The sequence below is a fragment of the Musca autumnalis genome, unplaced genomic scaffold (assembly GCF_047663935.1).
Source record: "Musca autumnalis isolate F117 unplaced genomic scaffold, ASM4766393v1 scaffold_1, whole genome shotgun sequence".
Lineage (NCBI taxonomy): Eukaryota > Metazoa > Arthropoda > Insecta > Diptera > Muscidae > Musca > Musca autumnalis.
Window position 1 is genome coordinate 319,425,181 of NW_027411644.1, and position 24,840 is coordinate 319,450,020.

Here is a 24,840-nt window from a genome sequence, read left to right on the forward strand (position 1 = left end):
AACTTTTGTGGGGTAGGTACCTGAAGGAGTGAACCGATATGGCTTATCTACGAACTTAAACTAAGTTCGGAAACAATATTACGAAGGCCAAACTTTGGCCGGAATCGGCATTTCTGTTCGAGAATTATCTTGCGCTTCCACCCATAAACATGGTGTCATAGGATTTGTTTTTCAACATTCAGGCTATTTTTTCAGGAAGTATGGACTTGCCCCTGAGGAAACTTGTACCTTCGTATAGGGGACAGTGAATACAAGATATAACAACAAAAACCAAGGCGATTCGGAAGCAGGTCCTAAACTGAACTTTTCCGAAATTTTGTGTGGGAGGTACTCGAAGGAGTTTATCGATTGAGTCCATATTGGAACCTCATCTAAGTCTGGTAGAAATTTCATAATGTGCAAAGTATGGACCAAATCGGTTACTTCCTTCAAGAGTTATCGTACGCACAAACTTTCCGAACATTTTCGAACTTTTGTGGGGGAGGTACCGGAAGGAGTGTACCGATATAATCCATCGTTGAACTTGAACTAAGTTTGGACAAAATATTACGAAAGCCAAATTTTGGATCGAATCGGTTGATCCGTTCAAGAGTTATCTTGCGCTCCAACCACTACACACGGTGTCAGAGGGTTTTTTGTAACTTTCAGGCTGTTTTCTCAGGAAGTATGGACTTGCCCCTAATGAAACTTACAGCGTCGTATAGAGGACAGCGATTTCAACTTGCGTAAACAAAAATCAAAGCGATTCGAGAGATGGCCCTAAACTGAACTTTTCCAAAATGTCGTGTGGGAGGTACCCGAAGGAGTGAGTCGATTGAGTCTATATTGAAACAGTGTCTAAGTCTGATACACATTTTACGATGGGCAAAGTATGGACCAAATCGGTTACTCCCTTCAAGAGTTATCGTGCGCACAAATTTTCCGAACTTTTGTGGGGGAGGTACCGGCAGGAGTGGACCGATATAGCCCATCTTCGAACTTAAACTAAGTTTGGGCAAAATATTACGAAAGCCAAAATTTGAACCGAATCGGTCCATCCGTTCGAGAGTTATCGTGCGCTCCAGCCAGCAGGACAGATAGACAGACAGACAGACGGACGGACATGGCTAGATCGACTCCAAATTGTTTGAAACACATTTCATCCAAACATACTTGGGGTCTAAAACCATTATTTCGATGAGGCACATTTTCATCGTATCAAAGTGTATATGCCCTCCTTAGCCTAAAGGCTGAGGGTATAAAAATGATGGACAGCTCGGAGACAAACGACAAATATATGTATGTGTTAGTAAATCAGAGTTGTATTTGAAGACAAACTGTCTGGTGTAAACGCCTAGTTAGGCTAAAAACTGTAAAACTTAAAAAAAAAATGTCAAATGACGCATGGTGAGTCTGTGTGTTGCCTGGGCCAGAAGGTTTTTAGTGACCCTCTATTATTATACAATATCACTATTAAAGAAGTTATGAGTTTTTATTTGAATATTGTTATTATTGCAGAAACCCGTTCTCGTACTCCGAAAAGTAGCAAAACTTGCACTTCCCTTTAAACAAAAATGGCGTTGAACGACGATATCTTCTACTATTTTCTACCACACAAATTTGGGTGAGTAGAATTTAAATTATTTTTTTTTCAAAATTCAATATCCCTGTAATAACTATTAAACAAAAAAGCTGAAACAAAATGAATTATTTCGTTAAGGAACAGCATCAACACAACAAAAAATAAAGGAAATCAAAATCTACTCTACTTTTCTCTGTCCGATTTCACTTGGAATTCTTCATATGTAAATGTTTGCAATGTTCGATCTAAACTATTTTTAAACGTTTTAGAAAAAAGGGACCAAAAAGACCCCTTTTAGTGACTCGCATGAGGGTTATTTTTTTATAAAAAGATACTCCGCATTCTTGTCAGTAATATTGGCAATGACACTTTATACCTAAAATGCAAGAATTTCAAGGAATCTGATGTCGAATATTTCAAAACCTGTAGAAATGGACGGAACTTGCCACGCCTATTTAGGTTACTTCTCAACGTAAACTTTCAAAACGCCGATACACGTGTCTTCTTTTTTCGGTCCTCTTTCATAATCTGGCCGAATGATGTTGCAATTCTTGTACATTATTTGTACATGTTGTACATTATTTTTTATATTAAATATTTTCAAATGGAACCACTGTACCCCGGTACGTACGATTGTTATTAATTATAAATATTATATAAACAATCATACGCACTGCGGCAATATTTTCTGCAATGGCGAATCCCTCAGTGTAATGTTGACTTACATTTCCTGAGTATGTACTGTGGTAAATACCACGGTAAGTATTGTTTTATGCGTTTAATACAAAATGTCATGAACAAAAGTACCGCTTATCTTAAGATGCAAGAATAAACATGGGGAAACAAAACAATCTTAAAAACATCCTATAGCGTTCTTCCTGGAAGACTCGTAACACCCACGTAAGTCATATTTGGAAGAAGAAATCTTGACTTTGATGCCAATTATGGTAATGTTCGTGATCAGATAACAGAGTTATACCCGAATACAAACAAAACAATTTTCAAAACATCCTATAGCGTTCTTCCTGGAAGACTCGTAACACCCACGTAAATCATATTTGGAAGAAGAAATCTTGATGCCAATTATGGTAATGTTCGTGATCAGATAGCAGAGTTATACCCGAATACATATATCTATAGCTACAGTCTGCAACTCACCATTAGATGGCATCTTATATTAATACTGGATAATCTTAAACCCATTGGAAAATTATTTCCGAGCTGAGCACTGGTGGGCATCATGACTAAAATCTGAGGTCAAATTAATGTATAAGATCGGATTGGCATTAAACAGTACACTAAGAAAACAACAACAACCACATAGAAAATTGTCTTTATACCCTCAGTCTTTAGGCTAAAGAGGGTATTTACACTTTGATACGACCAAAAATGTGCCTCATAGAAATAATGGTTTTAGACCCCAAGTATGTACGATATCCGTTTTAGACAATTTTGAGTAGATCTAGCAATGTCCGTCTGTCTGTCTGTCGGTCGGTCTGTCTGGCTGGTGCGCACGATTACTCTCGAACGGATCAATCGATTCGGATCAAATTTTGGGTATCGAAATATTTTTTCCAGATTCGATTTAAGTTCGAAGATGGGCCATATAGGTCCACTCCTTCAGGTACCTCCCCCACAAATGTTCAAAATTGTCGCAAAACTTGTGCGCACGATAACTCTTGTAGGGAATAACCGATTTGGTCCATACTTTGCACATCGTGCAATTTCTACTAAACTTAGATGAGGTTCCAATATCGACTCAATCGGTCCACTCCTTCTGGTACCTCCCACACAAAATTTCGGAAAAGTTCAGTTTAGGACCTGGTCTCGAATCGCTTTGATTTTTGTTTACGCAAGTTGAAATCGCTGTCCTCTATACGACGCTGTAAGTTTCATTAGGGGCAAGTCCATACTTCCTGAGAAAATAGCCTGAAAGTTACCCTATGACACCGTGTGTAGTGGTTGGAGCGCAAGATAACTCTCGAACGGATCTGCCGATTCGGTCCAAAATTTGGCTTTCGTAATATTTTGTCCAAACTTAGTTCAAGTTCAAAGATGGATTATATCGGTCCACTCCTTCCGGTACCTCCCCCTCAAAAGTTCGAAAATGTTCGGAAAATTTGTGCGTACGATAACTCTTTAAGGAAGTAACCGATTTGGTCCATACTTTTCACATTATGAGATTTCTATCAGACTTAGATGAGGTTCCAATATGGACTCAATCGGTAAACTCCTTCGAGTACCTCCCACACAAAATTTCGGAAATGTTCATTTTAGGACCTGCTCTCGAATCGCCTTGGTTTTTGTTGTAACATCTTGTATTCACTGTCCCCTATACGAAGGTACAAGTTTCCTCAGGGGCAAGTCCATACTTCCTGAAAAAATAGCCTGAAAGTTGAAAAACAAACCCTATGACACCATGTTTATGGGCGGAAGCGCATTTGCGAACGGAATGCCGATTCCGGCCAAAATTTGGCCTTCGTAATATTGTTTCCAAACATAGTTTAAGTTCGTAGATAAGCCATATCGGTCCACTCCTTCAGGTACCTACCCCACAAAAGTTCAAAAATATTCTGAAAAATTGTGCGCACGATAACTCTTGATGGGAGTGATAATATCTACCAGATATAGATCAGGTTCGAATATGGACTATATTTGTCCACTCCATCCCGTACATCCCACACATAATTTTGGATAAGTTCACTTTAAGACCTGCTCTCGAATCACTTTGATTTTTTTTGAAGCAACTTACATTTGCTGCCTCAATTACGATGGTAAAAGTTGTTTCAGGGGCAAGTCCATACTTCTTGAGAAAACAGCCCGAAGGGTGTAAAAACCCCCTATGGCAAACCCATGGTCTATGTCGGTCCATTCCTTTAAGTACCTTTTCCGCAAATTTTTTGAACTTTAATCCTAATCAACATTTTTGTCGGTTCATACGACCAAAATTTTGAAGCCCCCTAAATACATAAGGTTTTTGTGAAAAAAAGTGTTTCAATTTGCACAGGCTGAGGGTATATCTCTGTCGGCAAAGCCGACTGATACTTTTTTTGTTTGTAATTTTAGTGTCGTCCGTATATGTAAACAAAAGAAGGAAATGTCTATAAATTATTAGAATTTAAAAAAAAAAATAATATTTTTTCACATTTCATTAAATATTTTGAAAAACATCAATGAAAATTCGTTACATTTTCAATTTGAATGTTTCCATATCAATCCACTAAATTGATCATTTCTCGCAGAAAGCAGAATTCTTGCAAAAATGTTTTTGATCGCTGGAAATTCATTGAAAAAGGACAAGCTGTTTCAACAAAATATCACCCATATTAACAAATGTTGTACCGCCTCTGTAAGTGGTGTTTTAGTGTGCGGCACGTCGTTCGGACTTGGATGAGGTTACATTTTTCTCGAAAAAAATATCCCTAGTATACATGGAAAATGAAACAAATATATAAAATGTCGTACGGAATTTGACACTAACATTACATCTCAGTTCAGTCAGCTGGGTATTGCTGTTACCTTATATTGTTCTACCATGTAGCTAACTGGAATTCCACAACACGTTAAAACACTATTTTTTTAAATTACGCTATGACCTCCTCTTTCAAAATCCTTTACAATATTTTGCAATACATATTAGTATCGCGATATTTTGAATATATTTACTTGCACGTAAATTGTATGTTGTACTCACTACAAAAAATATTACTTAAATGTTCCGACTTTTGGAGCGTTCGAATGAAACAAGAACTAATATATTTTTTAAAGGTTCCATAGCGCTCAGAGTTCCCAGATGTTGCACCAAAAATTTGACATTCAGTTTTTTTATTTTTATTTTGGCCAATGGCTTGAACCGCTAGGTATTTTTATACCCTTCACCACGCTGTGGTAAGAGGTTTATGCCTTTGTGTATTTGTATGTAACATGCTAAAGGAAGCGATATAGACCCATAGTTCCTTTTAGGCATATCTTCGGTGTAATGCTTAAGTGTTCCATTACGCCATTTTTGACTTTTTGAGATACGGGTGGCTTCAAAGGTTTTCCGTCTGAGCCGATTTCGAATAATTTGGCATATTTATTTCAAGACTGAATTCAGTCAAACATTCCAAATTTCATTGAAATCTGTTTGTCTACCGTCTATTCTATTTGTCTATCGTCTCGATAGTTCGATTATAAATATTTTCAAATGGGACTACTGTGCCCCGGTCCGTAGGATTGTTATTACTTATAAATATTACAATAACAATCATACGCACTGTGGTTCCATGTTAAAAAATTCAAAATATGTATAAAAAAACAAGTAAAAAAGTGTTAGTTGGCTTTGCCCTCAGCCAATGTGAAGCGAAACTTTCACCTCCGGACAGATCGAATGTATTTAAGGTCTCTTCAGAATTTTATGGCCCTTTTTGGACATTTGAACTTGCCGACAAAAATGTGGATTATGAATTTACTGCACTAAGACGGTCAGGTACCCTTAGGGAGGACCGATATGGGCCATTTTAGAGGTTAAACTAAATTTTTATCAAATATTAGGAGATCCAAAGTTTGGATTGGTTGAATTGGTTGCCCCATTCAAGTGACATCGTCCTAGCATTTTAGTGACATTTTTTAAATATTGGAAAGAAGTACCGAAAGTTGTGGACCGGTATTGTCCAAGAAACTAAGCTTGGATATAATATGACGAAGACCAAATGTTGGACCAAATCGGTGAAACAGTTCGAGAGTTATCGTGCTCTCCGACCGCCACATATGGTGACATAGGGGTTTTTTTACACCTTTCGGGCTGTTTTCTTAAGAAAAATGGACTTGCCCCTGAAAAACTTTTACCGTCGTAATGAAGGTAGCGAATGCAAATCGCTTCAATAAAAATCAAAGTGATTCGAGAGCAGGTCTTAAAGTGAAATTATCCGAAATTTTGTGTGACAGTTACCAGAAGGAGTAGACGAATATAGTCCATATTCGAAGCTGATCTACATCTGGTAGATATATTAGGATGTGCAAAGTATGGATTACATCGGTCATTCCCTTCAAGATTTATCGTGAGCAAAATTTTTCCGAACATTTTTAAGGTTTTGTGGAGGAGGTACCTGAAGGAGTGGACCGATATAGCCCATCTTCGAATTTAAACTATGTTTTGATAAAATATTACGAAGGCCAAATTTTGAATCGAATCGGCAGATCCGTTCGAAAGTTATCTTGCACTCCAACCACCTCACACGGTGTCATAGGGGTTTTTGCAACATTCAGGCTATTTTCTCAGGAAGTATGGACTTGCCCCTGATGAAACTTCTACCGTTGTATGGGGGGCAGTGAACACAAGTTGCTAAAACAAAAATCAAAGCGATTTGAGAGATGGTCCTAAACTGAACTTTTCCGAAGTTTTGTGTGGGAGTTACTCGAAGGAGTGAACCGATTGAGTCCATATTGAAACCTTCCTTATCTAAGTCTGGTATACATTTCACAATGGGCACAGTATGAACCAAATCGGTTGTTCCCTTCAAGAGTTATCGTGCGCACAATTTTTCCGAACATTTTCGAACTTTTGTGGGGGAGGTACCGGAAGGAGTGGACCGATATAGCCCATCATCGAACTTAAACTAAGTTTGGGCAAAATATTACGAAAGCCAAAATTTGTACCGAATCGGCTCATCCGTTCGAGAGTTATCATGCGCACCAGCCATACAGACAGACAGATGGACGGACATTGCAAAATCGACTCCAAATTGTCTAAAACAGATTTCGTCCAAACATACTTGGGGTCTGAAACCATTATCGTATGAATATACACTATGTATACACTCTTCTTAGTCTAAAGATTGAAGGTTTACAAATTACATCATTTTAATTTACCACAATGGATACAAATTTCAAAATTATCCCCGAATTAAAAATTTGTGATGGGAGCGCAAGGGACTGTCCAATATACAAAGTTTATTTTTGAACGTGATCTATGTTTTTAAAGAAATATAACGATTAGCAAAGTTTCGATGAAATTGGGTATGAAATTCGAAAGTTTTCGTAGTAATCAGTGAAATTAGTTATTGGCGGCAAGACTTTGTGGGCCAATATGTCAAGAAGTGTAGATGTGCTCATGATAAAACAAATCTAGATAAGCGTAATATGCCAACATCCTTATATTATCTTTATTTTTATTTCCTTTTGAACAATTTTTTATTGGTTTTATCCTGAATTCCTTTATAACTTCTTTAATAAAATTGTCAATTTTTCAATTTTTTGCAGGATATCCTTCATTATTATACATTAACAAAAAAATTTATTCAATATTTACCTTAATTTCCTTGTGATATTAAAGTGTTTATTGCGTTATTACACCTTTATCCTGTGTCCTTGACACACCCGCAGGATAATCACTGTTATCGAAACAATCAAAACAATTTTATAAACTTTATTTGAACGCTGACAGACAGGTTCACACTATCGTTAACAAATTGATTGCCGTTATTATTTTTCTTGTTGTTGTTGTTGCTGCTGTTTCCTTGAAGAAAAAAACTATTTCAGACCCGACGCACCAGATATCACTTTGCTGGGAGGGCAGCCTTAAGTGACAGCGATAATGTTGCGGCGGATTGTTCTCTGTGTGATACTCGTCGAGAGTTAAATATAGTCGTCGTGTCGTGTAGTGTAAAATGTCAAATGTTCTTAGACTACGACGGACGAGTGAGTGTTGTTGATTGTTTCCACTAGCACACATTTCCACCTTTGTCAGCCTGGGCCTAGGCGTGTGTCAGTGTCTACGTGACACTGCCAAGTACACATGTGTGTGTGCGTTTGTCTGTTTGTTTTGTAAGTCTATCATAATTTGCACAGACAGGCGACAGACATGTCTACTATGATGAGTAGATCAACTTCAAATATTATACCCACAGCAATTATTTCTAGTATAGAGGAGGCGATGCGAGTGCCAGCAAAATGCGAGTGCGAAAAAGAGAGGTGCTGGAGCCAGAGAAAGAGCGCGCGCGACTCAAAATGATATGTTTTTTGTGTGTATTTTTTTGTAAGGTTTCCCAAGAATATTTCAAGGTGTTACATGTGTAAGCACAAACTTAAAACACCACCCAATCGTTCATCACACGCCTCCCCCAAACTTCAATGCTACTCCCACACCCCCCCCCCCCCTCCCCCCCCCCTGCTACTGGTATAGGCCCAAAAAAGTAAAGGCGATGACAACGACAAGGGCTCCAATCATTCATCATCACCATTTGTTTATCATCCTGTGGTGCGGAGAAGTTGGTGGTGGACAATTGGACACAACAGCTTAAAAAGAGTCAATTGGTTGTAAAGTTTGTTGCTGTTGTTGTTGTCATTGCTGCGCTTGTTGCAAGCAATGTGGCGTCGTCATCATCACAACAAATGCTTGATAACAAGATGGATGGACGAATTACAACAACGGAATGTGGAGGGGAATTTGTTTTAAAATGCAAATATTTTTGTGAACGAAAACAAATTAAAAAAAGGAAAACTGTTCAGAGCAACAACAACAGCAACAATCTTCATCATTAACATAGTCGTCATTAACTATGTGTGGCAACAACGGCAGTTGCAGCAGCAGCAGCCACAACAATAACATCAGCATGATGCATCTGTTTATGCTTAGTTTTCTTTTAGTTGTCATCGTTGTCGCTGTTGGTGTTGTTATTGCTGTTGCTTTCATTCTACAAAAGAAACAAGAAATTTCTTGTAAAAATACAAACATGTCGAACGAAGAAGAAACGCAGCCAACACGCCAGCCAGCCAGCAAGCCTGCCAACCATCATCGAACAACAGCGCCAACTTCAACGCAACAACACCAACAACATCAAAAATCACACAAAAAAAGAAATAGATTTCAATTAAACATGCAATTTTTAAATGACACGCAACGAGCCCACCACACCGCACTATGCCACCGCCGACACAGCAAGTAGTACGTAGGTTGGGTAGGGAATTTCTTGCATGTAGTCATGTGAATTTTTTGGAAAAAGGGATAAGTTTTCAGTGAAAATAAGATTCAAAGATTCGCAACAACATACCAATGGTGTTCGAGCCCAGTTGTAATCTTATCCTGATTCCGCATTAATACCCCAAGTATTCCCAAGTATTGTCGCCTGGTCCACATCAGACCAACATAAGTGCAAGATCAAGGAAGAATAAAGTAGCAAAAGTCGGTACTTCCCCAGCAACCTCTTTAAGAGGTTACCAACATATGGAAAATCTGATGATGGAAAACGAACATTATGTGGACCTGTTATGAGGTAAGGTAAGTGATACTATCGTCCTTACTGTGTGAACATCGTGGACCGCAGCAATTCGGCTTTAGACATGGAAAATACATCATCAATGAGATCTTTACCTAAACAACCCAGTCCTGCAGACGGACCAAGAGAATAAATTCGACTATGAGACCACGTTTGATAGCCTTACTCGGTCATAAGAGTTCGAAGTTTGATATACCTGTAAATATGTGGTAGGGATAGCTTAACATGTCCGTTTACCTTGGGATTCTTTGGATTCCCCATAGACCGAAAATGGATCAGATGATAGAAAAAGTAAGTAAAAACAAGTAAAAAAGTGTCAGTTGGCTTTGCCGACAGAGATATACCCTCAGCCAATGTGAAGTGAAACTTTCACCTACGGACAGATCGAATGTATTTAAGGTATCTTCAGAATTTTGTGGCCCTTTTTGGACATTTGAACTTGCCGACAAAAATGTGGATTAGGAATTAACTGCACTAAGACACAAATGTTGAACTTTTGTGGGGGAGGTACCTTTAGGGAGGACCGATATGGGCCATTGTAGAAGTTAAACTAAATTCTGAAAAAATATTAGGAGATCCAAAGTTTGGACCAAATTGGTTGCCCCATTCAAGTGATATCGTCCTAGCATTTTAATGACATTCTTTAAATATTGGGGAGAAGTGCCGGAAGTTATGGGCCGGTATTTCCCCAATAAAACTAAGTTTGGATATAATATGACGAAGACCAAATGTTAGACCAAATCGGTTGAACAGTTCGAGAGTTATCGTGCTCTCCGACTGCCACATACATATGGTGACATAGGGGGTTTTTACACCTTTCGGGCTGTTTTCCCAAGAAATATGGACTTGCCCCTGAAAAAACGTTTGCCGTCGTAATGGAGATAGCGAATGCAAATCGCTTCAACAAAAATCACAGTGATTCGAGAGCAGGTCTTAAAGTGAACTTATCCGAAATTTTGTGTGAGAGGTACCAGAAGGAGTAGACAAATATAGTCCATATTCGAACCTGATCGATATCTGGTAGATATTTTAGGATGTGTAAAGTATGGACCAAATCGCACAATTTTTCCGAACATTTTTGAACTTTTGTGGGGGAGGTACCTGAAGGAGTGGACTGATATGGCTTATCTTAGAACTTAAACTAAGTTTGCACAAAATATTACGAATACCAAATTGTGGACCGAATCGGCAGATCCGTTCGAGAGTTTTTTTGAGCTTCAACCACCTCACACGGTGTCATAGGGGTTTTTGTGCACCTTTCAGGCTATTTTCTCAGGAAGTATGGACTTGCCCCTGTTTAAATTTATACCGTTATATGGGTGGCAGTGAATACAAGTTGCTACAACAAAAATCAAAGCGATTCGTGAACAGGTCCTAAACTGAACTTTTCCGAAATTTTGTGTGGGAGGTACCTGAAGTAGTGGACCGATTGAGTGGAACCTCATCTAAGTCTGGTAGAAATTTCACGATGTGCAAAGTTTGGTACATCGGTTGCTCCCTTCAAGAGTTTTCGTGCGACCAAATTTCCCGAACATTTTCGAACTTTTGTGGGGGAGGTACCGGAAGGAGTGGACCGATATAACCCAACTTCGAACTTAAACTAAGTTTGGACAAAATATTACGAAAGCCAAATTTTGGACCGAATCGGTTGATCCGTTCGAGAGTTATCGTGCGCTCCAGCCAGTCAGAAAGACAGACAGACGGACCGACATGGCTAAATCAACTCCAAACTGTCTTGGGGGTCTAAAACCATTATTTCGATGAGGCACATTTTGCCCGTATGAAAGTGTATATACCCTCGTTAGCACAAATGCTGAGGGTATAATAACTGGTTTTAAAAACGGTTTTGACGGTTATATGACGGGTATGAACCCGTATGTCATTCGATAGTCATTTTCATAAACTTTCATATGATACCCATGTCAATTAAATCGGTTCATAATAACTGGTTCTACGATGGATAAAATAACCGGATATCCGGGTACGTCCCAGCCAAAAAATATTTGTTGCCGTAATTAGGAAGACAATATCTATCCATGACAAAAATCTCAGCGTGATCCGAGCCTTGAGCGTAAAGTAAAGTTAAGCCCTTGTCTTCTTTATACACCCGTCTATCAAGTGTAGACCTATCTTGCTTCAGCTTGCCTCTAGTAATGCAGTAATGTTTTGGATTGCCGAGTGGACCAGAATCGGAGAAAAAAGTATAAAAATCGAATATTTTCTAAAGTTTTTTCTATTTTGACCTTTAAGAACAGTTCGTAGTGGGCTCTGACGTTCCACAAAGTTGTATACTGATATATTCGCTACATTATTGAGGTTGAATGTTTTCTTGAATTTTAAATGGTTTAATTTCTATGGATTAGAAACCGAAAAAAGAAAATAAAAATTGCATTTGTTTTGCTATTTTGACCTTTAAGAACCATTTCTACAGGGTTCGTATGTTTCAAAAAGTTGTTTATTGAGATCTAAGGTACATTTTTGTAGTTGGTTGTTTGAGTAAATTTTGATCGGTTTGATATCTGTAGGCCAAAATCTGTGAAAAAAATATAACGGAAACTTGACCTTAACAATTTTGACCTTGAAGATAAGGTTGAATGGATTTTGTCTTCACAATTATTATTTTTTTAGATGAGAGGTACAACTTTGCCTCCACGAGTAAACCAAAATTCTTAGGGGTTTAGAAGATATGAGCCTGACAAAATGGTCCTTTTTGACATCAAGGCCTCAGGTCTTTGGGGGCCCATAACCGCGAAATTCGAAGTAACAGGGAAAAACGCCGAGACACGTGTCTTCTTATTTTTCGTCTTCTATCACGCTGCGGTGTCTGAATGTGGTTAATTTTCCATGACACAAAAAATTACACACAGTGTTATCAGACTGATATTAGTTGGCATTTGGCTGTCTGGTGCTAGCGGACTTCCATGGTGCATGGACTTCCTAAGCAATGACCAGGGTTGTACAGTGGCGAGATACTTCTACCTTTTTTCACGGTGAACAATGACACTCCAACGAGGATAAGAAGAGATTGTCACATCTGATACCTTTCACCATTGTGGCACCCAGTTTCATAAATGACGTGTACTCAGACTACCCTCCTATCTTCGCCTTCGTTAGCAGACCACCTGACTTCATAACCAATGACCGCTGTACTTTTCTGAACCATGGGAAAGAGAATTTACAAATCATCGCTTCAGAGAGCTGTTCAGTCACTCAGGTCCTCGGATGAGAGAATTTTCCGGGAGTTCATCATAGCCTTCCATACATAACTGCTGTATATATATCGGAGGTAATGGGACTAGCAAATGAGCGTGATGAAAAAGTACGGCAAGTGGTCCTGATTTAAACGTTATATAATTCTTGGGTAAGTTCATACTTTCCGAAATGATGGCCCAATAGCTCTAAAACCCCCATCGTCCTCCAATCAAGGTTAATAATGAACACCATAACATTCCAATTGGAAAACTGTCGTTCTGAAATGTTTACCGACAAGTCCACACATTCTAAAATATGGACATCGAAATGTCCGAAAATAAAATCATCACAAGCAAGTATGAACGGCTTTAAGTTTGGACCTCCAGGCGTGGTATTAAAGTAAAATGGAACAATTAGTTTCCTTTCGTTTATGAAAAAGACTTAATGCCAAACTTCAGCAATTTCGGTAAAACAATATCGGTAGCGTGCAAAATACGGAAATTCGGGAAGTGCCGTTCTATGGGGGCTATATCAAAACGTCGAACTATACCGACAAATGTCTGGCGACTGAAAGAATACTAAATACCAAATTTACGATATTTCAGTCGGATAATGTCGTTAAAACCTAAAAAATACCGTAAATGACGAGGTACGCTTCTATGGGAATATATGAAGACGTGGACATATACTGATAATTCCTTTCTGGAACATTTTATAACCCCATGAAAGACTAAATAACAAATTTCAGTCATTTCGGTGGGATATTAACGTCACATCCTTCACAATTATGAAAATCGGGAGGTACCGTTCTATGGAGGCTATATCGAAACGTGGACCTATACCGATGAAATTCAGTAGGAAAGGGTTTTACTTCCAACGTAGAGCAAATACCAAATCTCAGCCATTTCTGCCAAAAAAAGGAAAATCGGGAGTGACCGTTCTATGGGGGCTATATGAAGGCGTAGACCTATACCGAAAAATTTCATATGGAAAGTTTTATAACTCAAATTTTAGCAATATCGGAGAAATATTAAGGCCACAACCTTCAAAATCCCGGAAATCTGGAGGTACCGTTCTTTGGGACAAGGCGCGGGCCTGTACCAACAAATTTCTGTGGGAAAGTTTTACTACCCGAACGAAGACTAAATACCAAATTTCTGCCACTTTGGATGAATATTGAGGTTTCTGTGGGAAAGTTGAATAACCCTAACGAAGACTAAATACCAAATTTCAGCCATTTCAATGGATTATTGTGGCCATAAACTTCAAAATACCGAAAATCGGGAGTTACCGTTCTATGGCGGCTATATGAAGGCGTGGACATGTACCGACAAATTTCTGGGGGAAAGTTTCGTACCACCAACGAACACTTAATACCAAATTTCAACCATTTCGGTGTGATAATGAAGCTAAACCTTCAAAATACCGAAAATCAGTGGTACCGTTCTTGGGGGCTATATCAAAACGTGGACCGATGTAGCCCATTTGCAATACCAAACATCCTAGGAGTAATAAAAACTTCTATACACAATTTCAAAGCTCTATCTTAAAAATTGCGAGCTGTATCTTGATTTCAACAGACGGATAGACGGACATGGTTATATCGAATTAGAATTTTACCCTGATCAAGAATATATATACTTTATAGGGTTTGCGATGAATACTTCGATGTGTTACAAACGGAATGACAAATTTAAATATACCCTCCATATTATGGTGGAGGGTATAAAAATAGCAAAATTGGTCAGTTAAATATTTCGGTATCATAGATGGTGTTTAGGTGTTAATCCTTTTTTTACTGTGTTGATGCTTTAGTCTCACAGAACCAACTATGTACTATAATTTCTTAAAAATCATTTCCTTTTGTTTAAATCATCCCACCAAACCTACGTAACCACTTCCGAACAGACCAAAGGAATGAATGAGTGTCGTTTGGTTGTCGTTGGTTTTCTTACACTGCGTTTAAGAATTAAGTACATACATGCATACATACCTACATATGATTCTGCTGTTGTTGTTGCTGCTGATGATGATGTTGTTGTCGTTATTGCTGCTGCTGCCTGGGCATGAATCACACACAAAGATAGATATTGAATTGTATCCAACAAAACTAAATGACACTACATTTAGGGAAATTGGAACACCCACACACGCACTTTAAAAACCAACAACAACAACACCAACGACAACTAAAGCTGCAGTTTTAGCAAAACCCAATAGCGTACGCAATGCACCAACGCACCATGGCAAGGAGTTGTCGTCGTTGTTGTTATTGCTGATGTTCTTGTCCCCTAAGTATTCGCGTACATATTTGCATACGGATGAATAAATGTTGTACTCACTGCCTTACATTTGTCTAACTGATGGGCTGGCGGGTTTGCTGGTTGGTTGGTTGGTCTATTTGTATGTTTCTGTGGCTGTTTGTTGGTGTTAGCAAAAAGTGCGTGAGCAAAGAAAAAAAACAACAACATTGCACTACCATTCAGCGAATGAGTAAGGGCCCAAACACTTGAGTTTGAATGTGCGTATGCGAGTGTGTGTGTGAGCCGGTGTGCATCAATTTGTGCGTATTTATTACGCAGTGTGTTTGCAATGCAATCAGCTTAGCTGGCATTTTGTCACTATTACAGTATTTGCGTGTTATTAAGACCCGATAATCGTACGCCTTGAGCACTCAACAAACAATAAGCTCACGATGTCTTTTAATAACAAACAAAACACGCACACACACCAACACATATGTGCGCACACAAAAACCACAAACTATGGGGACAACATCAACCACTAAGTTACCCAGCTTTTTTGTGTCTTTTTGCATTCATCCATTCATTGCTGGGTACATGCATCCATCTACCTCTCCACCCGTACCTCTTCCCATCACATATGTACGTACATCTCTGCCGCACTTAACCCAAAGATCAGTCATTGCCGCCAAACGCGTAATAATCACCCATAGACCCCAATTCGAACGGAATTCAATTAGAATTAGAATTAGACAATGTGCAAACGCACTTTTGCACCAGGTCTGACTACCTTTGGCTGCCTTGCCAGTGGCTGCTTGCGTTTTTTTTGCTTAATAGCCTCCATTCGGATGGATGATTGGTTGGATGGCTGGATGGTTGGTTGGATGGATTGATGGTGTATGAATGGTTAGATTGGTTCTTTCGATGGATTGCCAATTCAATCCATTGATGCGATTCACGATAATTGCCAGTGTTAAAGCGCGAAAGCACAGTGGTATGGGTATGGTTTTAGTGGTTTTACCAACACAAAGTAATGGGAAATGAAAGACAAACATGTAGAAACTGTTGGGGCGATGCGGAACTACATCCTCCACAATGATGAAAACATAAATCTGTCACTCCGAGTGACACTTGATTATGAAATCTAAAGGCTTACCCTAAGACCATCTGATGATGACGCACTAAATATTAGCTTTGGTTAGGGTCTAGTGGTTGAGCGGAAACTAAAACATCTCGTGCGATTATTAAACCGGTGGTTGTAAAATTTCGAATAAAACCAAATGCCTCAAGAATAGAACATTTTATCAAGTTTTTTGGTATCGAATAAGGGCGGTGATGAGGATAGCCCAAAACCAGTCCCACGCCAAAATACCACCTGGGCCTCTAGACATAACCCCTAGAGATAGTCTTTAATACTAATAAGTAAAAAAGTGAAACGATGATTAGTTAGCCGAGCCGATGTTTTTATACCCCTAAACGAAAATCGAATAATTAGTTTCCTTTCCTGTCCACAATTTTAGGCGGAGAAGTATTTCTACCACGGATACCCTAGATGCTTAAATTAGGTCAGAAAATTTATCTAAAGATTTCTTCAATCGGCGGTACCTTTATATGGGGCTATATCGAAGTGTGGATCTATGTTGACACATTTTGATGTAGAAGTTTTGTGACCAACTGTCAAATTACAGATGATTCGGTCATTAAATGTAGGTAAATTCTTCAAAACGCCTAAACTCTTGAGGTATTGTTATATATAATGCTTGCAGGAGCATTCCTAAAAAGGAATGATGGGTTTGACGAACCTGCGGAACCCACGCTACCGATCATAGGCGGTATGACCCTAATATACCTGTGAGAGCCAACCCAAAATACCTGGGCAATAGGGTCTTCAGGTATCAGCGTTGTTATGGCGGACGAAGCAGTAGAGATGACAGGGAATGAGCCAAGAAGTTTACTCTCGTGCTTAGGAGAAATATTAATCCTGGGGAACCTTAACTGAGAGCAGCCCTCTCAACCAGGATAGGTGACAGTGGTCCTATCACTCACTTCTCGGCATAAATACGGATTAAACCAAAAAAGCAAAGGCAAACAATCGAAAACAACTGAAATATCAAGACAAGAACAAAATTACAAAAAATGAAACTGGGAAAGGCTGCAGGACATGATGGTATAGCCCCAGAACTGCTGAAATTCATGTGTCATACAGGTGAAGAAATGCTACTCAATGTAACGAACGACTGGCAGATAGCCATAATCAATCCCATATTTAAGAAGAGCGATAATCAATTGTGCCAGAGCCATAGAGGAATATCACTTCTATCAGTGGCTTGGAAAAACTGCTCCATAATTTTAACAAACAGACTGGGGAGCAAAATCGAAGACCAGTTAGAAGAATTCGGTTTCAGAACCAACCGGGGAACCCTTTTTGGACATTTGAACTTGACGACAAAAATGTGGATTAGGAATTAACTTCACTAATGTTGAACTTTTGTGAAGTTAAACTAAATTTTGACAAAATATTAAGAGATCCAAAGTTTGGACAAAATTGGTTGCCCCATTCAGGTGATATCGTCCTTGCATTATAGTTACATTTTTTAAATATTGGGGAGAAGTACCGGAAGTTGTGGACCGGTATTGCCCATGAAACTAAGTTTGGATATAATATGATGAAGACCAAATGTTGGACCAAATCGGTTGAACAGTTCGAGAGTTATCGTGCTCTCCGACCGCCAGCTTTGGTGACATAGGAGATGTTTCGGGATTTTTTCCCAAGAAATATGGACTTGCCCCTGAAAAAACTTTTACCGTCGTTATGGAGATAGCGAATGCAAATCGCTTCAACAAAAATCACAGTGATTCGAGAGCAGGTCTTAAAGTGAACTTATCCGAAATTTTGTGTGAGATGTACCAGAAGGAGTAGACAAATATAGCTCATATTCGAACCTGATCTATATCTGGTAGATATATTAGGATGTGCAAAGTATGGATTACATCGGTCACTCCCTTCAAGAGTTATTGTGGGCACAAATTTTCCGAACATTTTTGAAGTTTTGTGGGGGAGGTACCTAAAGAAGTGGACCGATATGGTTTATCTTCGAATTTAAACTATGTTTGGACAAAATATTACGAAGGCCAAATATTGGACCGACTCGGAAAGCTTTCGAGAGTTATCTCGAGCTCCAACCTTTACACACGGTGTCATAGGGGCTTTTTGCATCTTTCAGGCTCAGGAAGTATGGACTTGCCCCAGATAAAACTTGTATCGTCGTATGGGGGCGGTGAATAAAAGATGTTACAACAAAAAACCGAAACGATTCGAGAGCTGGTCCTAAACTAAACTTTTCCGAAATTTTGTGTGGGAGGTACCCGAAGGAATGGACCGATTGAGTTCTTATTGGAACCTCATCTAAGTCTGGTAGAAATTTCACGATGTGCAAAGTATGGACCACATCGGTTACTCCCTTCAAGAGTTATCGTGGGCACAAATTTTCCGAACATTTTCGAATTTTTGTGGGGGAGGTACCGGAACGAGTGAACCGATATAACCCATCTTCGAACTTAAACTAAGTTTGGACAAAATATCGACACCTCCAAATAATAGTATGCTAAGTCTGAAAAGTGAGTTTTGCAGGAGAAGCTCTCAAAGTTTACAGTTTTCTTTGACCTTCTTTACAATGCTAAGTAAATATTTGTGTATAACTTCTGTTCGGATTGACCGATCATTACCAAAATTTGACAGAATTTAAGTTAAAGGACGTAAAATGTAAAAATGTAAAGAACTTGAAAACATGCTAAGTCGACTTAGCATACTATTGTTTGGAGGCGTCGATATTACGAAAGCCAAATTTTGGACCCAATCGGCTCATCCGTTCGAGAGTTATCGTGCGCACCAGCCAGCCAGACAGACGGACGGACATTGCTAAATCGACTTCAAATTGTCTGAAACACATTTGGTCCAAACATAGTTGGGGTCTAAAACCATTATTTCGATGAGGCACATTTTGCCCGTATGAAAGTGTATATCACCAATATTTTTGAAATTTTAATATAGCTGAAGCCAAGGTTTACCCTTTTAGATCCCGCGACTTGTGGTTCTATATTATACAAATTAAATATTTGTGGATAAAATGAAATGTTGTTGGACGTGGCAAAAAATATTGGCCTTAAAAGATATTTTGTGTGGAAACTGTGGCTATATTTATGTTAAAGCAAAAAGCAGAAGCAAATTAAATAAGGATCATCTCACTAATGTATTACTTTTCAAAATTTGAACTGCTTCTACCATTAAATGATGCTGACATTTTGAAGCCAGATTTACAGTGTTTTTTGAAATTTTCTTCTAATTTCATTCCGCAAACAGGTTTTTCAAAAAATCATATATACGATTTAGTACTTGCGATTCTGAGTTATTTAATATGACTAATGTGAATGTAGTCTGCACAGCTTCATAGAAATCTAGATCCAAATGCGGAAATTTTGTGCGAACATTTTTGTAAAAAACATATTTTTCGGGCCTAATTTTTACAATTGTCATTCGATTTCCTCGTACTTGTTTGCACATTTTAGTTTTTTATGTTCCGGATCTAATAAATCATTCCGCGTGAAAGTCCAAAGTAGAAAAATCACCTAAAATTGTTTTTGGAAATATCGCATATTTTATAGCGTTTTCTGCGGTTCGTTTCAACTGCAATAAAACAACTAATACAGCATCTTCGTTTTAGCGGAAACAGAGTTTTGAAAACTTCACTGATAAGGGAGCTACATTCATTTTATCCCAAAAAATAGTGTGTGATGCTACATTCACGGTTCTTAATTGATCGCCTTCAAATAGATATATATCGATGTAGATTTTAATGGTGGACATTGATCGGATGCGGACAAAAATTGTATGCACTTTGCGCAAATTAGCGATATTTTATAGGTATTTTAATCCTAAGATGCAGCTGATGCTACATCTTAGCCTCCAAATTAAATTTCGAAAAATATATACAAATTAACAGATATGGTCTTGCTGTACATGAAAATCACATGCGGACAAAATGATTTTGATAATTACGCGATTTACACGTATTTTAAAATTCATATAAATAAAAATGGGTTATTTGACCTCTATTTCCATTTCAGAAGCGTTGACATATATCCTCATCAACCCAATTAGCTTCCCTAATGGGAAAGCTTTAATATGCATGTCAATAAAGCAAAATCCGTCTATTTTGTTGGGAGATTTAAGCAAAATGAAGGAAGTATTCCTATAAATTTTTACAATATTTTGTACTACATAATGCATGTGAAAAAAATATTTTTTCAAACAAAAAATTATTTTTTGACCAAAATATGTGCTTATTTTGGCTGTAACATCTAAACAATAACAGCAATCTGTATGATTGCAGTCTCACTTGATACGCCGTGAAGTTTGGATCCACAACAATTTTTTATGTAATTATATGACCACTAAATGGGCTTTAATTTTGAAAAAAGTACACTTATATTCAATAATTTAGCAATTTTATGTACATTCCGCGAATTCTGTATAACATTTTGCAGGTATTATGCAATCTACTCGCTGAAGTCACTTCGTGAGAACTTTTTTGTAACAATTGTGGTTATTAAAATAATTAGCTTTTTTTATAATATTTTCTTTCTTAAAAAGCGAAATAAAAGCGCCATAACTTTTGTCCGCAACAACCAAAAATTGGCTCGCGACCAGATTCGTACTGGGAATCTTTTTCTTAACCTACATATCAAAAATCGTTGATGTAGCGCGAAAAAAAAATTATCCTTTTTTTCTGAAATGGAATATGAAATAATTGACAATATTTCTGATATACCCTCGTTAGCATAAATGCTGAGGGTATAAAAAGGAGGACAAAAATCTCATTTGTTTTGCTATTTTGACCATTAAAACCCGTTTCTACAGAGTTCGTATGTTCTAGGAAGTTGCTTATTGTGATCTAAGGTACATTTTGGTAGCTGATTGTTTGATTCAATTTTGATCGGTTTGATATCTTGACCTTAATGATTTTGACCTTGAAGATGAGGTTTAAAGGATCTTATGTGTTCACAGTTATTATTCTTTAAGACGAGAGCTACAACTTTGCTTCCACGAGTAAACGAGTAAATTCTTATCGGTTTAGAAGATATGAGCCTGACAAAATTATCACTTTTGACATCAAGGCCTCAGGTCTTTGGGGGGCCATAACCGCGAAAGTTGAAGTGATAGAGAAAAACGGCGGGACATGTGTCTTCTTATTTTTGGTCTTCTATCACCCTGCGGTGTCAGAATGTGGTTAATACACCATGACTCAAAAAAAATACACACAGTGTATGTCTATGGAATAATTAAAATGCCTGGTAGGCAAGAGTGATTGACATTGGTCCACAATTTCTTACAAATGTGCAGTTTATGGACGCGTCTAGGATCATTTTGAAATGCTTACAGCAGTTAGGTGGCTCGTATTGCGACAGTATAATTTTTATTGGGTATAATTCCGTACTGACTGAGATTATTATCCTAAATCTGCAAGAACCTCAGGTCCAGCCATATTTGGTGGAGGCATCGATCTGGTCCAATCTTGGCACATCTTAAATTATGTCAAACTCGAATATGAACTATATATGTAGGTCCACTTTTTCCTATACTTCCCCACAAAAGTTAGTTTTGACTTAAGAACAGGTTGAGACTTGTTCGCGCATACATTTTAAACTTTATTTCGGTGTGTACTGTGAGAACTTATTGCAACAGTAATGTATTGGAAAACACACCATTCTGGGTTTGCTACTTTTCATTATGAGGATATACATATCTCTGCCGGATCTGGATATATCTCTGCCGGCAAAGCCGATTGATACTTTTTAATTGTTCCTTTTGGATCCGTTCATGCATAGTTTAATTTCAATACTTCAATACTTCGTTTTTATATCCTCAGGATTTATGCTAACGAGGGTATATACACTTTCATAAGGGCGAAATGTGCCTCATCGAAATAATGGTTTTAGGGCCCAAGTATGTTTGGATGAAATCCGTTTCAGACAATTTGGAGTTGATTTACATAGACATGTCCGTCCGTATGTCTGGCTGGAGCTCACGATAACTCTCGAACGGATCAACCGATTCTGTCTAAAATTTGGCTTTCGTAATATTTTGTCCAAACTTAGTTTAAGTTCGAAGATGGGTTATGTCGGCCCACTCCTTCCGGTACCTCCACCACAAAAGTTCGAAAATTGTTAGAATATTTGTGTGCACTATAACTTTTGAAGGGAGTAACCGGTTTGGCCCGTACTATGCACATCGTGAATTTTCTACCAGACTTAGATGAGGTTCATATATGGACTCAATCGGTCCACTTCTTCGGGTACATCCATGAAAAAAATTTCGGAAAAGTTCAGTTTAGGACCTGCTCTCGAATCGTTTTTTTTTTTTTGATTTTTGTTGTAACATCTTGTATTCACCGCCCTTCATATGACGGTACAAGTTTCATCAAAGGCAAGGGCTTCTGGCACCGTATGTAGTAATATTTTGTCCAAACTTAGCTTAAGTTCGAAGATAATCCATATCGGTCCACTTATTCGGTACCTTCCCCACAAAAGTTCAAAAATGTTCGGAAAAATTGTGCGAACGATAACTCTTGAAGGAAGTGACCGATGTGGTCCATACTCTTCACATCCTTATATATCTACCACTTTGATTTTCTTTGAAGCGACTTGAATTCGCTACCTCCATTACGACGGTAAAAGTTTTTTTTTCAGGGGCAAGCCCATATTTCTTGCGAAAACAGCCCGAAAGCTGTAAAAAGACCCTATGTCACCACATGTGGCGGCCGGAAAAAATTTGGACTTCGTCATATTTTGTCCAAAGTTAGTTTCATGGAGCAATAACGGTCCACAACTTGTGGTATTTCTCCCCAATATTTAAAAAATGTCACTAAAATGGTAGGACGATATCTCTTGAACGGGGCAACCAATTTGGTCCAAACTTTGGATCTCCTAATATTTTGTCAAAATTTAGTTTAACTTCTAAAATCGCCCATATAGGTCCTCCCTAAGGGTACTCCTCCCACAAAAGTTCAACATTTGTGTCTTAGTGGAGTTATTTCCTAATCCACTTTTTCGGCAAGTTCAAATGTCCAAAAAGGGCCACAAAATTCTGAAGAGACCGTAAATACATTCGATCTGTCCGTAGATGAAAGTTTCAATTCAAATTGGCTGAGGGTATATATCTATCGGCAAAGCCGACTGACACTTTTTACCTGTTTTCCTCTCGTTTCCATAAAACACCTGACATGCACTCTTCTTAATATGTATCCTTTCAACACGCACTTATTGTAATTGTCTCTTGAACTGACCCTCTATGTGCAAAGCGTCGGTTGGTACACACGAAAACTATTCCGTTATAAAATTTAGAATTCTATAAAATATTGAAACCAATTTAAAACCATAACTCTTTTATTGACCAATGAAGTGATATTGGACCTGAGGTATTTTTTTTTTTCAACACACCAATACGCTCCTACCAATGTACACACATTTTATTGGCGCCCAAAAACCAAAATGCCCCCCTAACCTCTAATTCGACCAGCATCAAACCACTGTATCTTCTTGCATTGATAGGATAGATGGATGATTGTTGATGGTTGCCGGTTGACGGATGGGATGGGAATAGGTTGATAGATTAATACATTGGATGCATGTACGACATATGATGAAACATTCAGTTATTTAAAATATTTATTCGTTTGAAGCAGCCACCAACCAACCGAACAGCCAGCCAGGCAGTCAGTCAGACCGCCTCTTAGGACGAGGAGGCAAAGAAGAGACCAACATGGTTGATTTGTTGTTTTTGTTTGGATAGCTAGTAGCTTTGTTTTAGCCGTTGACATTGTTGTTCTTGTTTGTCACACATACGCACACACACAAACACACATATCCAATTGCTTATTGGGGGGGTATTGCCAATGCCTGTGGAGTGGAGTATATCATCAGGCGGCAATTGCATGGGCCAATGCGTGTGTGTGTCTGCATGTGTGTGTGAGTTTGTTTCATTTGTTATTTTAAGGATTATTACACTTAATTAAAACTGTTAGGCTCGTTTTGTTGTCACTTTTGTTTTCCGTTTTCTGTTTTTAACACTTGAAAACCTCTGAGCTTCCTTGCAATTGCAAGCAAACAAATAAACAAAAAAAAAACAAACACACAAAACATGGCAAACTTGGAGTAGTGCAAAGTGATGATGCGGAGCGAAGGTGGTCGGTTGGTAGGTCTTTAGTTTATGTTTTGTGTGGCACTACTTCTACTTCGAAGAGACCTCAACATTCGCACCCACAACTTAAGTGTTTGTGTCTGTGTCACAGCACATGATGTTTGTTTTTTTTTTTTTTTCTGCATGTCTGTCTGTCTGTTTATCTGTCCGTTTGTAAGTTGTTCGTTGGCTGTTGGTGCCACATGCTACCCCCTCAGAGCTTTTCTTTGGTCTCAATGGCCCGATAGTGTGTCTCTCTTAAGAAAAAATCAATAAATTGCGTTCAATTTAAATGTGTTCTATGCAAATTTACAACAAGAAACCCGCCGTAACACTACCGCACCGAACCCCCCC

The 24,840-nt window shown here is 38.3% G+C and overlaps 1 protein-coding gene across 20 annotated transcripts in view; it reads right to left on the minus strand.

Moving 5' to 3' along the window:
• Positions 1-24,840, minus strand: part of Kal1 (anosmin-1 Kallmann syndrome 1) — a 95,552-nt gene that overhangs the window by 70,113 nt on the left and 599 nt on the right. For 4 of the 20 annotated variants that reach the window (XM_073962439.1, XM_073962441.1, XM_073962442.1 and 1 more), the window contains exon 2: positions 15,002-15,118. The exons of 3 other annotated variants lie outside the window; for them this stretch is intronic. The gene's annotated coding sequence lies outside the window, so the exon portion shown is untranslated. Of the gene's footprint in view, positions 1-7,850; positions 8,058-15,001; positions 15,129-15,358; positions 15,426-24,312; positions 24,359-24,840 lie in introns of those variants that run through there. 13 more of the 20 variants (XM_073962443.1, XM_073962449.1, XM_073962445.1 and 10 more) reach the window with 9 other exon arrangements.